Here is a 23335-nt window from a genome sequence, read left to right as displayed (position 1 = left end):
CCTTAGAACCCATAAATATTAGGGCTATGACCATCTTCCCGATAATCAGGTTGCCAGGTAAGTAACCTTCAAGGGCAAGGTGTGACTATGTACAGATAGCCACACAAATGGTTTTGTTTGTTTTTTGTAAGTTCAAGAAGAAACATATTAAACATGGAGGTCATGAAAATATGGGGGAAATTCAGCCAATCAGCTGGTAATTGAAACATCGCACATATGAATGGGTGAGAGGGAGGATGCTAGGTATTCACTACGGAGGTCGGCACCTTCTTGACTCCGCAGGCTGCCTCTGAGTGCTGGGACACAACAATTAGCAATGTAAGCCTTCCTTGTCAGCCTGCTACAGTGGCTGCTGTTCCCAAAAGTTTCTGATTGAGTCACAGTAAGCTGTAGGGCTTCCCTCAAAATGCAAATGCCCCATGAATGACAGTACAACAGAGCACTCTCAGCCACTGCGTCCTCACATATATTTGTCCATTGGAATAGAGCTAACTGGTTCCCTGGCAATGGGTCAGGACAAAGAATTAGTAATTTTTGGTGGGATGCATGAACCACTAAGCATTCTACTTGGGACATGTCCAAGAAGGTGAGGAATTGGAATGGTCAGTATCTTGGTGCTTGGGAAAGAAGCACAGAAAGGGGTGGGGTCGGGGGTGGGAGGGTTATGATGGGCCAGACGACCTAAAGGCAAATGCTCCAACTTCATAATTACTCCTCGGGTTGGCCCATTTCCTTGGTCTGAATCACCCTATCTGGCCTTCTAGCAGCCTAGATTCCCTGGAGACGGCTTCATTTTCAGGAGGTTGATGGATCATTGAGGGATAAAAAGGTAAGCCAGAAGCCTATGGGTGAGCGAAGGTGTAAAGACTTGGATCCTCATGAGAGTGACTCATCTTCTTCTCACCAGATTCTAGTGCTTCTCTGACCCCATCCTGGAGGAGAAGCAGGCACACTGCTACCAAGGACACCTCCCCCTCAGAGAGAAACAACAGAAAGTGGTAGGTCTGGTGCTTTTTATTCCAGATGGTACAGACTCACAAAAGCCTATTAGGCCCAATTCTCAGAGTTTGGGAAGGAGATGTATAGAGCCACTGAAAGGACACTGAAATGGGAATAAGATCTCAGTTTTCATCAATTAGATGCATAACCTTGAGTGAGTCACCGTATTTCTCTGTGGCTCAATTTTCTCATATAAAAAGTTGAAAACAAGGTTGCCAAAATCCCTTTTAGCTTTAACATGCCGCAGAGGGGAACTGGGGAAAGCAGAATCTCTATGTCCAATTCCCACAGTGATGAGGGCTAGCACACAAAGAAACATTGTCAGGTCAGTGCCCCTTCAGCCTGCCTGTTCAGGATTTGTTGGCCATTGGGATAATGAAACACAGTATAACCTTGTCATAAGCAGCACTACTTTAGTGTTTGTGTTTGTGTGTGTATGTGTGTGTGTGTGTGTGCATGTATGTGTTTGTGTGTGAGAGAGAGAGAGAGAGAGGAGAGAGAGAAGAGAGAAAGAGAGAGAGAGAGAGAGAGAGAAATTCCACAAGAATTCCTACTTCAGGGCTATGAATTCAGCCCAGTAGAACTTTTTTTTTAATTGAAATGAAAATGGCATATAACATTATATTAGTTTCAGGTGTACAACATAATGATTTGATATCTGTATAGACTGTGAAATGATCATCACAATAAGTTTAATTAACATCCATCACCATCCATACTTACAATGTCTTCTTGTAATAAGAACTTTTAAAATGTACTCTCTTAACAACTTTCAAATATGTAACGGACTATTATTAACTATAATCACTATGCTGTATATTATATCCCCAGGACTTATTTTATAACTAAAAATGTGTACTTTTTAACCACCTTCACCCATTTCTCCAACCCTCCACTATGCCTCTGGAAACCACCAATCTGTCCTCTGTATCTATGAACTCAGTTTTGTTTAGATTCCACATACAAATGAGATCATATAGTATTTGTCTTTTTCTGACTTATTTAACATAACATAATGCCCTCAAGATCCATCCTTGCTGTTGGCAAATAGCAGGATTTCCTTCTCTTTTATGGCTAAATAATATTTCATTGTATGGAGATATCTATAGATAGGTAGATAGATAGATAGATGATAGATAGATAGATAGATAGATAGATAGATAGATAGATAGATAGATAGACGAATGATAGATAGATATCATACTTTCTTTATCCATTCACCCATTGATGGATATTTAGGTAATTGCCATGTCTTTCTTCAGATAAATACCAAAAGTAGAATTGCTGGATCATATGATAGTTATGCTTTAAATTTTTTGAGAAACCTCCATACTGTTTTCCATAGTGGCTGCACCAACTTACATTCCCATTAACAGGGCACTAGGATTCCCTTCTACATCCTCACCAATACTTGTTATTTCTTGTCTTTTTAATGATAGCCATGCTAACAGGTGTGAGGTAATATCTCATCGTGGTTTTAACTTGCAATTCCATTAAGATTAGTGATGTTGAACACCTTTTTCATGTCCCTGTTAGCCATCTTTGAAAAATGTCTATTTAGATCCTCTGCCATTTTTTGGAAAAATGTCTATTTAGATCCTCTGCCATTTTTAATTGTTTGAGGGTTTGTTTGTGTTTTGCTATTGAGTTGTATGAGTTCTTAATATATTTGGATATTAACTTCTTATCAGATATTTGATTTGCATATATTTTCTCCCATCCTGTAGGCTGCCTTTCCATTTTTTTGATGGCTTCCTTTGCTGTGCAGAAGCTTTTCAGTTTGATGTAGTCCCATTTTTTTTAAATTTTTGTTTTTGTTGCCTTTGCTTTTGGTGTCAAATCCAAAAAAAAAAATCACCACCAAGACCAATGTCAAGGAGCTCAATGCCTCTGTTTTCTTCCAGGAGTTTTATGGTTTCAGGTCTTATGTTCACATCTTTAATCCATTTTGAGCTAATTTTTTGTGTATGGCAGGAGATAATGGCCCATTTTCATCCTTTTACATGTCATTATACAGTTTTCCCAATACCATTTATTAAAAAGACTGCCCTGTTCCCATTGTATATTCTTGGTTCCTTTTTCATAAATTAAATGACTATATATGTGTGGGTTTATTTCTGGGTTCTCTATTCTGTTCCTTTGATCTGTCTGTTTTTATGCCAATACCATACTATTTTTATTACTCTAGCTTTGTAATATAGTTTGAAATCATGAAGCTTTGTTCTTCTTTCTCAAGACTGCTTTGGATACTTGGTATACTTTTGTGGGGAAGTCATGTTCTTGAGAAAATAACTTTTTCTGTTTATCCAAGTGATTTGCATGTTCCTGACACATCTAGGATAAACATGACACAGTATCTGATAGAACTCTATACTCCTACTACCTCAGAGGGAAAGATAGGGAAACCTCTCTCCAGTTTGCTTCTGGTAGGATTCAATCTCCTCTAGTATCAGCCTCTATCATAGCAAGGCCTTTGAGTCCTGTAATCTCACCTAAGCAGCAGTTGGCCTTCTAAACATCCAACCATTTGGTTTTGCTACTAAATTTGAGATCTTGAAAAAGACCCTTGGCTTCTTTATTCCTCCATTTTTCCATCTTGATAATGCAGAGAGTACCATCTGTCTTCTTTACTGATTCACAGAAAAAGGCTTGAGATCAATGAAGTAGTATATACAAAAGAAACTCTTCCTTATCTGATAGAGTATTGTTTGATCTAGTAAGAGATAGCCACTAATGGTAGAGAAAAACACATAGGTGGGTTTGGGAAGAAAGAAAAGAATAGGCTAATGTTTGAAAGGGATGAAGAACAAGTCCTGGACGGGACCACTGAAATGATGGAGTAAACTGCCTCCCCTCGTCATGAGTGGCCCTAGAAATAAATGAGAGGGTGAAATTTGTCATTTTTTTTTTTTTTTACTCATTTAGATGCCCTTACTTTTCTCCTGTGTGTTCCAGGGATCTGCATTCCCAACCACTCTACCCTATGCTTACTCTATACCCATATTCTGAAGACCTTTTCTAGGAAAATGATATAATTTATACACTAATTCATGGATGATTACTATCAAGTAAACATATTTGCCGTTTTTGAAGTTACCCTCTGGTGGCACACGGACTTGACTCAAATTAGTAACCAATACTAGGGTTTCAGATGTGGAGGGTGATATCTTGACAATGGGGGATGACTTCGATCATCCCCACCCACATAATGTATAGGATCATTGAAGGATCATCCCTTCCTAGACATGCAGTCTGGAGGGAAAGACAGATGCAAAGGTCTGGCAGCACTTTATACTTCCAAAGCAGAAGCGTTCACCTTATTTGTTAATCCTCAGAACACTCAGGGTGGGCATGTATCACTGTTAACATTGCTATTTGACAGACGAAGAAATGGAGGCTTATAGATGAAGTAACATCCCCAATACAGATTGGTCAGTTTATACTGAAACCTGAATGTGAACACAAGCCCATCACACCCCAGAGACACTAACCACTGTGCATAATACTTCTTAGAAGAGAAAGGGCCCTAAGAAACCAGACCCATATATTCCAGCACCCTTTGACAACTTTTTCTTAGTAAAATTCTTAAGGACTGCAGAGCTGTTCTTGAGGTCTAAGCTCTACGATATTACCCTTCTGTTTTGCTTTTACCATCTGGATTTATGAGCCAAAGGCAGGGGAGGAAAGTTAATCCCAACCGTGACTTGTTTCACTGGATGCCTCCAATAGTTCACCCTTGCTCAATGGGCCTGTCTTTGCGGGGGTACCATAACAGGAGATGGAGAGGACATGGAAGGCAGAAAAAGAGAGAAATTACAGCTGGGAGCAACAAGAAAACAACAAATGCAATTCTTCACCTCCAAAGCCTTTGGACAGTTCCCTCTCTTGGCAAAGCGAGAGCTAAAGCATAGAATTATCTCTTCTGGGAGCTTATTCTTGATAACGGTTTCATAGTGCTCTTTGGGGCCTTTACACTTGGCAATGTCCTGGGTTATGTCCCTTGGTCCTCCTCTCCTCTGTGTGTGAGAGAGACAGAAATGAGTTTTCATCTCATTTGACAGACAAGCAACTTGAGACCCAGAGTTGTTAAGTGCCTTGCCTAAGATCACACAGCTAGTAACTAGAAAAATGAAGATTAAATCCAGATTTCCTGACTGCTAGACCAGGATTCTTTCCAGTCACCCCTGCAGCTTCTTAAAAAACATATGGCTGCATTCCACTCCTATGTATTTATCCAAAAGAAAAGAAACTGTATGTTACCCATACAAAGACTTGTACACAAATGTTATAGCAGCTTTGTTACATGGCCAAAACTGGAAATGCCCCAATTATTCATCAAGAGGTGACTGGATAAAAACAACTGTTGCATATGCATACAAGGTAGTATTTCTCAGTAATAAAAAGCAAGAACTATTGAACACACAACAACGTGGATGAATCTCAAAACAATCATGTTGAGTATAAGTAGTCAGACAAAAAGAGCCCATGCTGCATGGTCCTACTTACGTAAAACTCTAGAAAATGCAAGCTAATCTATAATGACAGAAGAAGATCCGTGGTTGCTTGAGGATGGCAGAAGGGACCAGAAGAACAGAAGCAAAGGATTACCAAGAGACACAAAACTTTTTTTTTTTTTTTAATTTATTGGGGTAACGATTGTTCTTAAAATTACATAGATTTCAGGTGTACAATTCTGTATTACATTATCTATAAATCCCATTGTGTTCACCACCCAGAGTCAGTTCTCCTTCCGTCACCATATATATTTGACCCCCCTTACCCTCATCTCCCACCCCCCACCCCCCTTACCATATGTTCACCATTGTCATTGTGTTGATGGTTTCACAAGTATGTGCACTTATCAAAATTTATCAAACTCTCTACTTTAAATATGTAGTTTATTGTATATCAATTATCCTTCAATATAGTTGTTTTTAAAAATGATATGAGTCATTTGGATTTAGAATGTGGCAATTTCATCATTCCTGACCCCACCCACCCCCCAAAGATGCTCTCCTTCCTCAGCTTTTGCTCTGTAGCAAGGTTGTTGCTGACGGGATGGCAGAAAGGGATGTGACCAATACTGATGAATGATGATTATAATCACAATATTAGTCTTTTCCTCCTCTTTATGAATACAAATTTAGGGTGACTGTGGCTTCCCTCCAGGCGGAGGTTTTTCTTTTTTTCCTGCCTGGGGATCACTTAGTAAAACAAACAGAAGCACTTATCATTATTCTTCCTATTAAAGAAGCCTAGTAAACATTTGGACTAGGCTTGCAGATTTAAGACAGATGTTTCAATTGTACAGGGCTGAAAAATGCAGAAAGAGAACAGAGAGAACCAAAAAGGAAGGAAGAGAGAGAGGAAAGAGGAAACCTGGGTGCCAGAAAGAGCAGACACACAAGGACTGAAAGAGAACTGCAAAGTCCCTCCTCACAAATCAGCCAGCAGACTGCAGGGCTGCAGGTCAGCTGCTACCTCTCTGAGGTCCTGCTGGTCTGGAGTCCGGCAGCCCTGGGACTCAAGACGCTGTGGGACGTTTATGCTTGTGGATTTGAGAAACTACAGATGATCCTCTTTGCCCAAGATGGGAAGCAGCAACTAAGCCTTTTCCCTAAGTCATGGAGACCTTTCCCATCCCTACCCCTGAAAGTAAATTGAATTACAGTTGTGCTGCTCCACGTTCTTGGCAGCTCAGGGACAAATATGCAATTTGAGACCTGGGGGCAGGACACTTGAATTGGGTTGTTAAGAAATAGGCATGATCTCAAGGTTGGAGAAATGTTTTCTGTCCTGTGAAGGAAGAAGCGATTTAAAAGGGGTGGATTCCCTCTGAAAAGATGCCAAGATCCTGGGACTGTCTCCACCGGAGGAGGGGATGGAGCTCATAAGACGGGAGACCCTGGCCAGGAACCATTTCTTAAGGGCTTGCCTGGAAAATCTATCTGTCACTGATGGCCTGATGCAGAAGGAAACTTCCTGTCTATCAGTGACACCTCAAACACCAGATGGGGGCTCTGAGAACACAGGATATCATGAATTTCAGAGTGCCAGTGTTGCCAGCATCCCTGATATTCAAAGGGTCTCTTAGGAGAACCAGACTGCTTATTAAAATGTAGGTACCTCCTAAATCTGAATCTCTGCCTGCACCGCCAGAGAATCTGTATTTGAACAAGTCCCCCAGATAATTTGTACCCAGGTCAACTTTCGGGAATCACTACTCTTCCAGCTTAGAAGGCTGAGCACCTGGTGTCCCTTCCAGCAGCGGCTCATCACTGACTTTCCTCAGTTTACAGGGAGGAAAGGGAAGTCTTTCATAAAATAACCAAGACAGTCCCTACAATGAACATTTCTCACAAGGGCTTTCTCCTGCATACTATGTGACATACTCCATTTCACAGATAGAACGGAGGAGAAACCTTCCCTTTCGATTATTTGCCATTCCATGGAAAAGCACAAAAGAAAATTGGCAGGCAAGAGGCCGTGGTGCACTGTGAGCCAAGTACCACCCAGCACCCGGTCCTCTTATCTGATGTAATCCCGATTCATCCTCTTAACCGCCCCATGGGCTAGGGGTCATTACTCCTGTTTTATGGAGGAAGCTACCACTCTTGCCGCCTATTCCTGCGGACCAAACAAGGTTTCCTTCTCTGATAGAGAGTGCTGCATCAGAAGGGCTCCAGACATCAGAATGTCATCAAGGAAGGTGGCAGGCCCAGAGAATTCACGGGGATCCAGAGAGTATAATCCTTTTCCTTCCCTCAACACCTCCTCCTCAACAATCATCCCACCTTTTCCAGTTCCAAATACCTGGCTTGGGTTCTATCACCCTCGCTGGCAAGCCTATCTCCCTCTCTCCAACATTTTAAGCTAAAAGATTCCCCCTCAAAAGATATGCTGCAACCCACACACAGCTCAGATCTCTGGGGTGAAGGAGACTCTAGGAAAGAAGAAAAATCACACCTGTATCTGAGTTACTGCAACATGAAACAGAGCAAGACAAACACAGCCTGTCCAGTCACATCTACCCAGGCTCTGAGGCTGGTGTTTCCAGAATGTATGTCATGGTGTTTTTAACCAGGTAGGCCCAGTTGTCTAGGCTGCATGTCTCTACATAAGCCCCACCTCCAGCCCCACAGGGATGCCCGCTCCTTGCCAGAGAGCAAACATAGTCAAACGCTTTCATTTCTCGGAAACAGCTGGGCCTGGGCCCAAGGACTTGGTCACCAAAAATGGTTACGGTTCACCTGGGAAGAAGGGAGCCAGGCTTGGTAGCTCCAATCTGGTTAAAGAGAAGCATGAACTGGAAGCATGCAGATTCCTCTGCTCCTTCTCTCTACGTCATCTTCATCTGTAAAATGGGGATCAATTATTGCCTTAGTTTGGGTTCTCCCCAAAGCAGACCCTGACAGAAGGCTTTGGGCTCAGGTACTTTATTTGGGAGGTGATTACGGGAAACATAAGTGAGAGAGGGAAGAAAATGAGACAAGAAAGGGAGACTAACCAGAAAATGAGCTGGTTATTATGGTGAGCAATGCGGCTCTATCTCCTGGGGCACCTTCTTAGGACCCATGTATCATGTACCTCAGGATTGTGCCACCAAAGGATGGAGAATTGGGGTATGTATCCACTAATTCTTGTCCCTTATTAACTGAAGGTTACCCCTGGGAGTATTAAGACCCCTGTACTTCTGAGCTGCCTTGCATTGGGCAGAACAAGCTACCACACAGGACAAAAATCCCTCAAGCAGAGAAGCTGGAAAACATGGGGGCATGAGGTGGGACAGTCAAGGGGCATGAGGAATGTCTACTGCACTTATAGGTGACCTCAGAGTTGGGGTCAAGGAGATGAATGGGCACCAGTAGTGTCTGCTACACTTATCTTCCCCATAGGATGAATTAAATGAGACAATGACACTGGCACAAAGGCACATGTGGAAGGTAAGGTATTTATTATTATCATTATTTATTATTATTATTATTATTATTATTATTATTATTATTATTAACTTTGGGGTTCACTTCCCACTTCATAGGCTGTCCTTACTAGATTGGGAATACAAATGTCTCCCTTCTGACTAGACTGAAACTAAAAGTTCCTCAGGACCAACACCTGGTCAGGCCAAGGTGCAGGGGAACAGAGGGGTCTCAGGCACATGGCCCCACAGGAATACCCCGGAAGACGGTCAGCCCAGCACAGCACACACTCTCCACAGAGCCTGCTGTCTGGCTGAGACTCCATCCTGCCTACTTGGTGAAGCCACCCTAACCTGAACAGAAGCCTTTACTAAATTCCCTTTTTATCCCTTGGCACTCATGTCCTCAAACATCCACAGCATTCTCAATTTATCTTCTGCTGTTCAAGTTCCATGACTAGAGCACTCTAGCCAGACAATGCAGAAGTCCAGTCAAGCAGATGCTTTCTGGATTCACACGGAATTCAGGGACATTAAACACACACTAAAACTGTGGCTGGATCATAGACAAGGACTGTGGTGACCCAAATGACCTTCATTTACAAAGACTAGAACCCGGAATAGGCATTAGTCAATAGGGAGCCAGTTCTCCCACTTCATAGGTGAAAAAAAATTGATATTAATAAAAGATCATTTAGATGGTCCTCATTTTGTTCATTCACTTATTCAGTGGACATTAATTGAGCACCTACTATATTTCATGGGATTTTTCAGGGGTTACAACACAGAAGAGAACAAGACAGACAAATCCCCCCATTGTGATGGTGCCCGTGGTCTCCTGGGTAAGACAGACAGTAAACAAATAAATAGAGTACATTTCGGACAATGATTTGTGTTATGAAGAAACTGAAACAGGCTAAGGAGACAGACAGTGATGGCATGAAAGGGGGCACTATTTTAAATAGAGTTCTCTAGAAGCTTATTTAGAATGTGACACATGATTAGAAAGAATGAGCCACGCAAAGATCTAGAGGAAAAGCATTAGTGATGAGGGAACAGCAGGTGTGAGGGCCCTGAGGCAGACAGGCCCTGGCATGACAGAGAAATGGCACAGGGTCAGTCTAGCCACAGCATGGTGGGCAGGGGGCTGAGCTCAGAGGTGATGTCAGAGGTGGCCAAGTCTACACAGGAGGAAGGCAGAACACAGGGTTCCCATGCGAGGAGGCTGACTCCTCTCATGGTGCACATATAAAGGGACCTTATCCAATTGGACCTCTTCTCATTGTCTCTGAAAAATAAGAAGTGAGATTCTCAACACAAAGAGGGGAAGAGTGTTGGTGTTTTGAAGGGAGAAGAGGTTTGAAATAATATCTTGAAGAGAAGGCAGGTAAATTCAAAGGGAATGTGGTAAGAGTACAGTACTGAGATCTGTCATCCTAAATGTAAAATCGGCACAGTGTGGAATGTCTACAGCCACATTTGGCTACTTGGGTGGGTCCATGACAGGCAGAGAGTTGGGGTTCTGACAGGAGAATTTGGTGGAGAAGGGAGTAGGTGAAGAGGGCTCAACACACACAAGGAGAGGTGTTTGTGTCAATAACTGTGACACAAAGCTGAGGGGGCCGATGGACGATGAACAAGCAGTAGAGTTCATGGATTGAAGATTCCTTTGGGATTCAAGAGTATTGAAGAGGGGGTGTGAAAAGTGTAAGATACGCTGTTTCTGGAAGGTGAGGCATGAAATAAAGATTTTAGAGGAGGAACAGTTATAGGTCCTGATAGGGATTGGAGTATAACCAAGGAAATAGGTGGCACCTATTAAATGCCACCTACTAAAATGTAAGCAATGGCCAGGTCAGTGAATAGTACAGAGGGATATTGCAGAAACATAAGACATAGCTTCTGCCCAACATGACTATAAAAAGCTCTTGGCAAGACACTCCCATGAACAGGTGACAGTAGCCAATAATGTCACATTAAGTAATGTGGAATGTTAACTTTATATAAGGATTAGAGTTGAGTGACAGCTTTCATTAATATTCTCTGCAGCAAATGTAACATTATGTCTGCTAGTTTATTCTCCTTATTTTATAAATGAGGACATTGAAGCTCAAAAACAAACAAAGTAACTTGCCCAAAACCCAACAGTTAAAGGAGGCAAAACCAAAAACAATGCTCTGTCTTCTGATTCCTGGTCCAGTTCTCTTTCAACTGAACCACAGAGTCTGACAGAGTATCATTAGATCATAGTCCCTGAGGTCAGACTGCTTAAGTTCAAACCCAGCTTCCCCCCTTACTAGCTAACTGACCTTGAACAAATTACCTACTCTCACTGTGCCTCAGATTTCTCCCCTCTAAAAGAGAGATAATGTAGCTCCTATCTCAAAAGATGATGTGAGAAATAAATAAAGCTCTAAAAAGTGCTTAAAACCTTGCTTGGTACATATAGTAAGTGCTCAATAATTGTCAGATGTTACTAAAATAAAGTGAAAGTTTTCTGGTGCCTGCTATAATCACTGCTATCTCCCCACTCTGAGATGCTCTCATGGAAAATCAGAAGCAATGCCACTTGCCCTTCCACCCCTGTTCTGACTCTGATGGAGGCTTCATGGATGATTGGGGTCTTGAGCAAGTGTTGAAGGGTGACCAGAGATTCTCAGATTTAGATTCACGGAAGGGTGTAAGGAGAATTTGTCACATGGGTAACAGCGTGAGCAAGAACCAGGAAGGGGGGATGCATGGGGCATATTCCTGATACGGTGAGGAAACCAGGCACCCAAGAAAGGATGGGCCCTGAAAGGTCCCAGGACTGGGGAGAGCAAAGTTATTAGTCCAAGGACGGGAACTTTCTCAGAGCTCTCTCCTCTTTAACCTGCTTCCACAGAAAAGAGAAAGTAATGCCACTTGCCCTCCCCACTCTCTGTTCTGCTTCTCTTTTGGTGCCCTCTGTAGAGCAGAGAGTCATTCTACATAAACACTGAGCCCAAAAGAATCCATCTAAATGGTCTCCTAATGAACTGAGTCCATCAGAAGTTACAGAAGCATCAAGGCGACTGGGGCAGGACGTGAATTGACATCCATTTTAATGCCCTGTGTATTCTCCACCCTCCCAAGATCGGGAGATGAAGAAAAATAGTGTGTGGAAATAATGTTGGATTTAACTTCAATGAGAATAAGAAGATTCTAAATGATAGCAGACACTCTGTACTTAACTGACCCTATTATGAGCAGCTATTGAAGAATTTTCAGGATAATGAGCTATCTCATCTTCCATATAACAAGCTGTGGGTGGATTGCTCAGACATTATAGTCTAAAAATAGAGCCACAGATATCAATGGCCCTATAATATTTTTTCAAAAAATCACACTAAAGATGGGACTACTTCTTGAGCCAGGCTCTGTACCATCAGGGCTGGCGAGTTTCACACAGGGACAGGTAGAGCGGTGTTTGTCCCACCAGCCATACCCTCCCAGTCCTGCCCACCCTGGAGTTGTTGAGCTCCCAACATTTTCCACCTAGCAAAATTTGTCTTCCACACCTCCACCCTTTTTGGTAATCTCTACACCTCTCGCAAGGAACCCACCCAAACAACATCCTTCACAGAATTGAGCCTTAAAATAGCCATCCCTGATTTAATATTCATTTATTTATTTGTTTGTTTATTTATTCATTCGTTCATTCATTCATGGAAAACCATTTATGGAACATATTTTATGTGTTCAACACTGAACAAGGCAAATGTAGTTCTGCCCTCACAAAGCTAGCATGGAAGACAGATGTGAAATTCACAATCCCAATAATACACAGTGAGTGCTATGGTCAGGGCTGTACAGGTTTCACTGGCAGTACCCAGAGAGAGAGACCTAACCTCCCCAGTTGGGGGGTCAGAAACCGGTCAGGGAATATCTATGCTCAAATACCCAGTGCTTATTGTTGACATTCAGTACACACTCACATGCACACATGTGTATGCGCACACACACACGTACACACACACACTTAGAAGCACACACATCATCCCTGAAAATCATGAGCCCCATATTCCAGGGCCTCATGCGGGTTCTTAGCATGAGAACTTGCTGAGCAGCTAAGTAAACAGGAAGCACCAGGATGAAGTCCTTCATTTACCTGTATGTCAATAACCTGCTGTGCAAACTTGTATAAAATACTCAACCCCTCTGAGTCTTACTCTCCTCCCCTAAAAATGAAGGAATTCAGAGTGAAGACCCCTTGTACAACAACACTATAAAACCACAGTAGTTGAGGGCTTGGAAGAGGCCATTACATACACACACACACACACACACACACACACACACGCACACACACGCACACATGCACGCACGCACACACACACCCCTACTAAGCCTTTGTCAAGCCTCAAAGCTCCTTCCAATTATCCCTCTGTGGACAAAGTTCTTCACTTTATAAGCGACCAGTTCATTATTCATTCAGCAGAATGTCCTGGGGCACGACCTTATTAGAGGTTCTATGGAAGATAAAACAGCATGAACCATGGGTCCTGCCCTCGAGCTGCTTACCCTCAATGGGAGGAAGGTAATTTAGCTGAGTCAACACCGCATGTAGATGACAAAAAGCTATAGAAAGTGGACCACAAATCAATGCCTGGTGTGGTATTAGAAACCAGCGGGACCATTCTACCTGTCAGATGCCTCTACACTCCATTGAATAGATCTACTTTGGAAGAGGGCACTTTCATTTTTCAGGTGCCCAAGGAACCCCTGTCCCCAAGTGGAAAAGAAACTGTACTTCTAGCCAGGGTTTCTCAACTTCGGCACTATTGATATTTTGAACCAAGTAACTCTTAGTTGGAGAGGACATCCTGTGCGGGCAGGATGCTTAGCAGCATCCCTGGCCTCCACCCACTAGATGTCAGTAGATCTCCCCCCAACCAAAACTGTCTCTAGACACTGCCAGAAGTCCCCTGGAAGACAAATGCACCTCTAGTTGTCCTAGCCCAACACACAAAGAGAAAAACAGAAATTGTTCCAAAAAGTCAACGAGAACCATTTTAGATACAGGAATAGAAAACCTCCTTAAAAACATTGAGGAGTTTTGCTTTTTGAAAAGTCTCTCTCCACTATACTCAAGCTGCCTTCCTTGCAGCAAAAATATTTGAACTACCCAGATATAACCTGAATTCAGAAAGGACTAAGGGCAAGCAAAAAGTACCACATATAATCAAATATAAAAGTCTTTTTCAATCAGAAAAAAAGTTGTCACTGTGACTTCCAAAAGTCACCGATTCAGACTGCATGGTGGCTGAGAACAGTGCTAGCCAGACCAAAAAGGCATCAGTGACCAACCAAGTTATTCCAGCCCATTACCCCAATCTACCAGGCGATGCTCTTCAGAGGAGAAATCATTAGGGGATGGGAGGGAGGGAGGAGCACAAATGGACATTTGTCCGTTTGGAAGTACTTTCACCAGTGACTTAAAAAGAGAGTTTTAGGAGTGGGGATTTAGAAAACATGCAACTCTAACAACTAAGAAACTATAGCAAAGCGAAAAAACAGAGTTTTTCTTTTAGAAGACTTAAGAAACTGTCCTCTTGCTACCAGCACTCCCTTTTACTTTCATTATTTTTTCCTTTATTATATTTTAAATATATTATTATCTAAAACAATCAAATTTACAAATAACATATGTAATTTATAAAGCACAATATAATGAATATTTGTGAATTCCCATCCAATAAAAAAAAATGGAACATTATGATTAATCTTCACCCACTTGCATATATCTCTCCTTTTCCCACCTTCCCCTCCTCCTCCAGATGTCATCACAGTCCTAATTTTTACTGCTCTACTAAAGTATGGTTTTACCACAAATACATGTAAGCTTAAGCTTGTTGTGCTTGCTTTTGAGAACTAAATATCGGTATCATACTGTGTGTGGTTTTCTGAAACTTACTACTTTATTCAGCATTATTTTACAAGATTCATCCATGTTGTAACATATATTGTAGTCTATTGTATAACAGAGTGCATTTATCCATTTTCTTATTAATGGTCATTCAAGTAATTTTCATATTTTTGCTTGGCTAAGAAGGGCAACTATGAAAATTCATGAATATGTGCAAAAGTTTTCTAGAGTGGGTATGCTGAGTCTGCAGGTAGGCAAATATTCACCTTATGGGATAGTGCCAAATTATTTTCCAAAGTGGTTATACCACTAGCAATATACTATAAGAGATTTTATTAAGCCACATCCTCTCAAACTTAATTTTGTTTGATTTCTTAAATTTTTCTAATTTCTAATTGAAATTCATTCAATTTCAATCCTCCCCAATTTCTGAACTAACATTACTACCGTGTTTCCCGAAAAATAAGACCTAGCTGAACAATCAGTTCTAATGCGTCTTTTGCAGCAAATATTAATATAAGACCCGGTGTTATGTTATGTTATGTTATGTTATGTTATGTTATGTTATGTTATGTTATGTTATGTTATGTTATGTTATGTTATGTTATGTTATGTTATATAAGACCTGGTCTTACATTATATAAGACCTGGTATTGTATTGTATTGTATTGTATTGTATTGTATTGTATTGTATTGTATTGTATTGTATTGTATTGTATTGTATTATATTATATTATATTATATTATATTATATTATATTATATTATATTATATTATAAGACCCAGTCTTATATTATAGTAAAATAAGACCGGGTCTTATATTAACTTTTGCTCCAAAAGACACATTAGAGCTGATTGTCCGACTAGGTGTTATTTTCGGGGAAACATGGTATGTAAGCAATACGGGTTGTCAATCTTTTCTTCCATTTTAAATGAATTCAATTGAATAAGAATTCAGAGTACCTACCACATCTCAGTACCATGTTCCCTGTTTTAAGATGTGGAAAATATAGTCCCGGTCCCCAAGAGTTAAAGAAAGAACATCCTCATGAAAAATCAGAACAACTAGAGAATGACACCAAATACAAATTCTAAGAAAAAATTAAAATAATTCAAAAAGATGCAAACCAAACAATATAACCAATTTCCACCTATCAAATTGTTACTTTTTTAAATGACAGTGTGAAAGGTGTCAAGACAAATGCATTCTCATACATGACAACTGGTGGGAGTATATATTGGTAGAATCATTCTGTTGGACAATTTGACAAAATTGTTCAAAAGTATTAACATTTATGAATATGCCTTGATTCAGCTATTCTACTTCTAGAAATTTATTCTACAGAAATAATCAAGAAAGTACACAAAGATTTTGGCATGGTGATATGTGGCATAGTAACTATGGATCAAAGACAAAAATTAAATTTACTAAATATCCAACATTGGGGAGATGGGTTAAATGATGTTTGTTGTAGCCAAACATTAGAGCACTATGTGGCCAATAAGAATTACACCGTAGAAGGATATTTAATGACATGGAAAGATATCCAAAGTATGTTCTTAAGTAAACACACACACACACACACACACACACACACACACACACACACCAGTTTACAAAGAAATGTTTGCAAAAAAGAAATGTGCAAGTGGTGTATATTAATACAAAAAAATTAATTTAAATAATTAGATGCACAAAGCTTATTATTTTCTGAATTCTAGGACAAATTGGAAAGAGTTTAAATAAAATGAGAGTTAGGGTTATTAGGAATGCCTGCATGAAGCAGTAGGACCTTGAAGGAGTAGCTTTTCAAGAATAAGTAAAGTGCAATGGAGGTTTTATTTCCCAGGAAAAGGTAGCAATACCATGAGGGTCTTCAACTGACTGAATCTCACCTTCCCAACAATTTCAGCATCTCTGGAAGAGCAGGGATCTAGCCCTACAGAATGTTCACCGCTTGAACAGCCTGTGTGACAGCCATCTATGTAGCTACATACTCTCTGGCTGAAATGCTACACCAGCTCTTTCTATCTGTTCCACTGCTCTGCCAACTGGAATAGTTGGACTAAGTCAGCTGGTCAACAACAGCCTGAGTCTTGCAATACATGGGCTGCCTGTTGCACTGAATTATCCACATCCCCCATTATATGTAAGAAAGCCAAAAATGCCTTCAGTGGCCGTTTACTTTGAGTATCTGTGTGTGTTCAATAAAGGAAGCTTGGTGTGGATTTGTATTCTCTAGAACTGGTTGTAAATAAAATGCCTTTTGTCCTTATCCATATAAATATCATAACCCAAATGGACTGTAGTTTCATAACTAAAACTTGTGTTCAATATATTGTCTGATAGAAAACGAAACAGCTTAATAAATTTGCCAAGGTGGGAGTGAGGGGAGTCAAGCTTCCTTTAGAAAGTGGCACCAAATGGTCTCTAAGGTATATTTTAAGACAACAAAAGCACGGGGCAGGGATATTACATATTACTCAAACCATATACCTCAGTGAAATGAGTTTCCTACCCCCCCAAAAAAATGTACATAGCCTTTCAATTTTAGAAACCCTAAATCAACATAGACCTTCTAACATTTTGATTTCCAGAAAGAAACCCCCCTCAAAGAGCATAGACTTTTGAAACTGCACTCCTTAAAAGAAGGATGTTAAAGAGAGACGGAGAGAAAGGATGACAGATAAGCATATAAGTGCTTCTGCTAGAATTTTCTGCAGCAGGATATGTGTAAGCCCACAGTTTTAATGCAGAGTCCAACAAAGCTGTCGCCACCACACACACACACACACACACACACACACACACACACACACACACTGACCAGTCAGTGAAGCCAGATCCCTGTTGTCAGTGACCATAGCATCCAAATGACCAACAGAAGATGACCTCTGCTCCCTAGGTTAAATGAGTGTCCTGCGGACATTAATCCCAACATCTCTCCATTTGTGGAGACAAATGGGATCAGCGTCATTACTCAGAAGAATGCCATCTGCATACCGCTGGAGAGGGAGGTAGCTGCTCGGTGCCACTTGGGAGTGGGGTTCCCTGGCATGACAGGAAAATCTCTGCAGCCATTGAGGATACAGAGAGACCATTGCTTCTAATAGGTTCCACTCTGCAAAGAAAATGAACTGGTTGCACATATCTGTAAGTGACATTCAAATTCACCACTGAAGTCTCACTTGATAATAAGAGTCTCTATGAACACAGCAGACTTCAAAATAAAGGATGAGTTTATTGTTATTAAGGAAAGCATGGATGTCTTTGCATTAGGACTTGAACAATAAATAAATTTCCAGGAGAGGTCGCCTAGGCTGATATGCATTCAAGGTATTATCTTTGCTCTGACTGTATGTGCTTCTGGGTGAAAAAATTCTAATTGCACTCCCATTCAAAAATCAACCGTGGGAATAAGGAATCATGCTCGTTTTATGCACAGCTGCCCGAAGGCCTTATCCTTAAAACAAATTACTGCACCTCCTATGCGACACACACTCTGAAGCTAATTCTAACCCTACAGCAAAACTCCAAAATTAAACTTTAATCTGTGATCTAAACAATTTGGTGTTTGTGATCAATCTCGGGATTTTTAAAAAATGCCAAGGTAATTGTTAGAGCAGAAGAGGACAGAGTTCTCCAATAGCACATTCTGGTAAAAGCAAAGGAGACTCATGGGACAGGATCTGGGTGAATAGCCCATTTAACTATACCTACAGAGAAGTCAGGCCTCTGTCAGAGCCAGAGATGAAGAGAGAAGGGTAAAGAAAGGAAGAAAAAGAGAAGTCAGGCAGGATGGCAGGAAGACAAGGAGGGACAGAGGGAGGGAAGAAAGAGAAGAAATCTTAGCATGTATCATATTTACTTCCCCTGTCAAAGACCCAGGCAAGCTGCCACTCCATTAAAGCGATCACTTTGGCCCTATTAGCCATATTAGAAATTTGGTCTCTTGAAACCGTACACTCAGAAGCAGTGGGGTGAAAGCAAATTTGACATGATATCTCCAAAAGCAAAAGGGGCCAGGGAATGATACGTTCCAGGGCAGGGAGAAGCCCACCTGGGAAACATGCCCAGGAAGAGAGTTCAAAGAGCTTCCCGCGGAAGGTCTGCCTTTCCCCAACTGGCTGCAGAGCCTCTGCGTCCTACAGCAACCTGCTCAGCCGCTCTGATAAGTCAGACAGAATTCATGGGAGATTACCACACAGCTCCTGCCAAGCTGTGCTGCAGCGCCGGTAACAGATATGCTCCAGCACTAAATCCTAAAAGGCCCTGCTACATCTGTCAAGTATGCCCTGGAAAAGCACCCTCAGTTCAGATGTTATCACTGCTCTGCCTGCATCAGAAGATTTAGTGTCCACCCTGGAGGTTGCTTTTGCTGCACAGTTTTCAGGGGCAAAACAACAAGGGAGAAAGATGAGAGAAAAAAGGCAAATTATTCTTGCTTAAAGCAAAAGAAATAAAGTGATGTGCTTGCAGACTAGTTCAGCTCCTCGCCCTGCATCCAGAAGGTCCCAAATCCCACATTAAGGAGGTACTGATGTTCTAAGCTGATTAGCTAGGACGGTTAGAGTCCCTGGACTGTGACATCATGTAGATGATCTTCTATAGAGCGACTCTTTCCCAAGGAAAGCTAAACAACAAACCCAGCGGGGATCCATAGGCAAGAGATAGAAGATGCAAGCTTCTGATAATTAACTTTAAAACAGGTTTGAGAAAAGCTGTTCTGATATAAAATGAACTTTTCAGAGCATTTGCTTAGGAAAAGGGGAAGAAAAATTAAACCCCTCCAAACAGTTGTCATTCCCACTAACCGTGTTTCCAGATGCAGCTTCTGTTTGTTTAAAATGTATTTTAAGCATGACTTTGGCCATTGTGTTCATTATGAGCAAAGAAGTGTGTTACATTTATATGTATTTTTAAAGTATATAGAAAAAATACTCTCTCTCTCTCTCTCTCTCTCTCTCTCTCTCTCTCTCTCTCTCTCTCTCTCTCTCCTTCCCTCCCTCAGTGTTTTAAGCACAGGAGGAACTCCACATATTAACTGCCTGTTTTCTCACCAGAGCTTATAATGAATCCAAGAGAAAGGCAGGGGAATCTTATCCTGGGCATTCATCCTGGCTTGTGAAAACCAAGATGAACTGCCATCTTGGTTTCACAAACCAGGATGAATGTCCAAGACTCCCAGTAGCTGGAGTGTCTGGGGTCTTGGAGAGGTGCAGATGGTGGAGGCATCTAGTAGCACTGCAGTTACAGACCCTGGTGGTACCTGCCCACTTATGGAAGTGAACAAATAAGCTGGGGGCTGAGTTGACCTATAAGAGGACACAGATAGATATTTGGACTCTGAATCAAGAAAAAGACGCCAAGGACACACATCTATGAGCCTCATACTTAACTAAAAATATTAAGAAGTTCTTGAAAAATAATGAGTTTTCCTGATAACACCATGTGATGCCTTTATGTGAACCATGTCCCTGCTCCTAAAAACAGGCTCAGAGAGAGAACCAAGAATTGCCCATGAGATTACAGCTTCTGGGCTTGGGGCTCTTCTCATTAGAAAACTAAAAGGAGCCTTGTTTTCAGAGAGACTTCCCAAAGTTGACAGCACTCAGTACTTTACATGAATTGTCTTATTTAATATTCTCAACATCCCTGACAGGCAGGTAATATTATTGTTCCTGTTCTTCAGAAGAGAAAACTGAGGCTCAGAGAGGTTAAGTAACTTGCTCAATTGTTCTATTACTTGAAGTAATCCACCCAGTTCTAGCCATATATTAAGCCCTTGATCAGATCTTTCTAATTGTTGGATTGGACTGATACTTAGTTCGTTACTGGATGTTTGGAGTGCTTGCGAAAAACTGGCAGGCACATTTTGTCAAGAAGTTGTTTTCAAGAGCCCACAAAACACAACCATGAACAGGACTCCCTGGTATTTCCAGGAGCTGAAGGTGACAGCAACTCTCCTTGAGGCCCCTGACAGCCCCACCAACTGCTGAGAAACAGTAGAGGCAGCAAAGGAAGGTAACAGCTGCTTCAAATCAATGATAAGGTATCACCTCCTTTTGACCTTCCTCATCCACACCTTCTAGACAACGTCATTGCAAGGTGTGGCTCATCCCAGCACTGAGCTCACAGGCCTCCTTGTCAGAGAGCTTTGGTTTGGGGTGTTTATGAGCAGAGTCCAATTAGCCTAAGGGGAAATTAAACAATTGGCTGGCAGCTCACTGATTAGCAATTATTTTCCCAGAAAGTTGGTAGAAGCCACGGTGACTGCTGAGCCTCAAATCCCCATGGCCTCTTAGTGACTTTGTGTAAAAAAAACTCCCATCCCTCTGTGTTTCCCCAAAAAAGCTGCAACTCTGTTGACAAACATTCTGGCCTTAGCTTCTTATCTTCGTACACTTTGGTGCCTCCATTTCTCCCTAAATCAAGGTCGGTGTGCTGTATACTATGGTCACTTAATTATCATTCAGCTCTATCCTCAAACCCACTCCCCAGGAGATAAGCTGGTGGTCTTGTCTCAGGATGTAGATGGATTTGTACCAGGATCTCTATGCTCTTACCCTGTGTAATCCCAGACACATGTTGCTCGAATCACAGGGCTAGGGAGACTTGCTCCCCTTCCAGCTACAATGGCCTGAGCCACACGAGACTGAACCCAGGTGGTGTACACTAGTCACTCTGGTTATGACTCCAGGATTCATAGATCTGGTGTGAATCCGACCTCTGCCACTTACCATTTAGGCAAGTTCATTCATTCTGAATCTTAATGTCCTCATCTGTAAAATGGAATAATAAAAGTACCCATCTCAGAAGGTTCTAATGAGAATGAAGTTGGATAAGTACACGGAAATCACTCGGCACACAAGGTCTAGCATAGAATAAAAACTTAATAAATAACACTTATTATAGTTGCTGGGGTTTTATTACAATTTATCATCACGAGCTCATTAACATTACTTTCTAACCTGCTAACCTAGCTGAAGAACTTCTTTCCTTTTTTATTTTTTTAACTGGATGACTGTGAAAAAGATCTTTAGAACTAGTATAAAGACCTAACTGGATCAGTAGGCAGCTAAAAATGACTGTCTCCTCGACCTCATACTTAAGCCTCTCCTTCCTGTGCATCCTTACGTCTGTGGTGCGTGACTCTAATACCGCCTTCCATTGCTGTTTAACTTTCTCATGTATGGCTTTCTAATTAGACAACATCTCTTTGAAGGCAAGGATATTATTTTATACATGGGGGCTTCTTCTTCAATGTCGGGCAGTGTTGGGCACTCGGTGCTCACTCAGTAATATGAGACGGATGGACATAGAAAGGAAAACCTCAACTGCCTACCTTAACTGGGCCTCGAGATCAGGTTCTCCAAATGTAAGAATTCCCTACACGAAAGGAACTGAGGAGCTAACCCTATGGCGTATCAGACTGTCTTGTTTACGTGTTTCATGTCTCTTAAACTAGACACAGGCCTTGATCAGAGGAAACAGTATTTTCTAAGTTACCAACAGCAGCATTCAGCACAGATTCAGGCACATAAGTACTCCAGAATATTGTGATTGAAAAATTGATTGATTTTACTTCTAAGAGAGATTCAAGACGCTTCAAAGATGACTCTTTCCTCTCTAACATCTCCACTGGGGTGGAGAAGACATACTGTGAAGGTATCTTGGGCCTCTCTTTGGGCTTTTGGACCTCCTAATTGCATTCACCATCAGGTAGAGAATTAGAAGTTTTTTTTCACTTCAGAATCGCTGGCCTCTAGTATCAAAGTCAAAACCATGTTCATGTTTTCTTAAAAGCAGGAAATGTCACCACTGTTTCCTTACGATGTTTCCAAGATGGTGGGAGTTTGCTTTCGTTGGTTTCCAAAAGGAAAGCACGGTAGTGGCAGTCCTTCTTCATTCTCTATTCACGAACTGAAACACAGTCTTATACTTTAAGAAAGAAATGTGCATGTGTCATAGAAAAAAATGCTACTAATGTATCAGTTCCTTGAAAATAAATCAATGCTTGAATGATCCCTGATAAAGGGACTGAGTTATATTTGTGTTTTTAAATCAAATATGCACTTAGGTTCATCCAACTGAATTAAAGAAAACGGTATGACGTGTGTTTGAAATACGGAATTCCCTGCATCAGGCCAGATTTAACCTACATTCTCTTGCCTGGACAATAGCTTCAAACTCACATGGAGGAAGAAGCATTGTCAGCAGTTGGGGGCTCCCTCTCCAGCCCCTTAAACCCCAAATTGACTCTTCCAGCTTTCAAAAGCAAACAGCAATCTCCAGAAAGTGACTTATTTCATAAAAGAAACTGAAATACAATGCCCTGATTGGGTTACTCTTTCTTAGAGAATGAGGGCACATTCACACGCCAGCAAAGCCTTCGGCCTCATTTCAAGAACTTCAATTTGACTCACAGAGTAAAAGTGGACTGTGGGGAGCGCACTTAAGACCTGTGGTTCAACATCAAAGGGGGAAATGTTCAAATATGTTAGAGACTCTGCGCAAAGGGGTATTATGT

This window comes from Rhinolophus sinicus, chromosome 2, assembly GCF_057876585.1.
Source record: "Rhinolophus sinicus isolate RSI-liver-muscle chromosome 2, RSI-T2T, whole genome shotgun sequence".
NCBI lineage: Eukaryota > Metazoa > Chordata > Mammalia > Chiroptera > Rhinolophidae > Rhinolophus > Rhinolophus sinicus.
The sequence above is the reverse complement of the archived record's forward strand: the minus strand, read 5'-3'. Positions refer to the sequence as shown.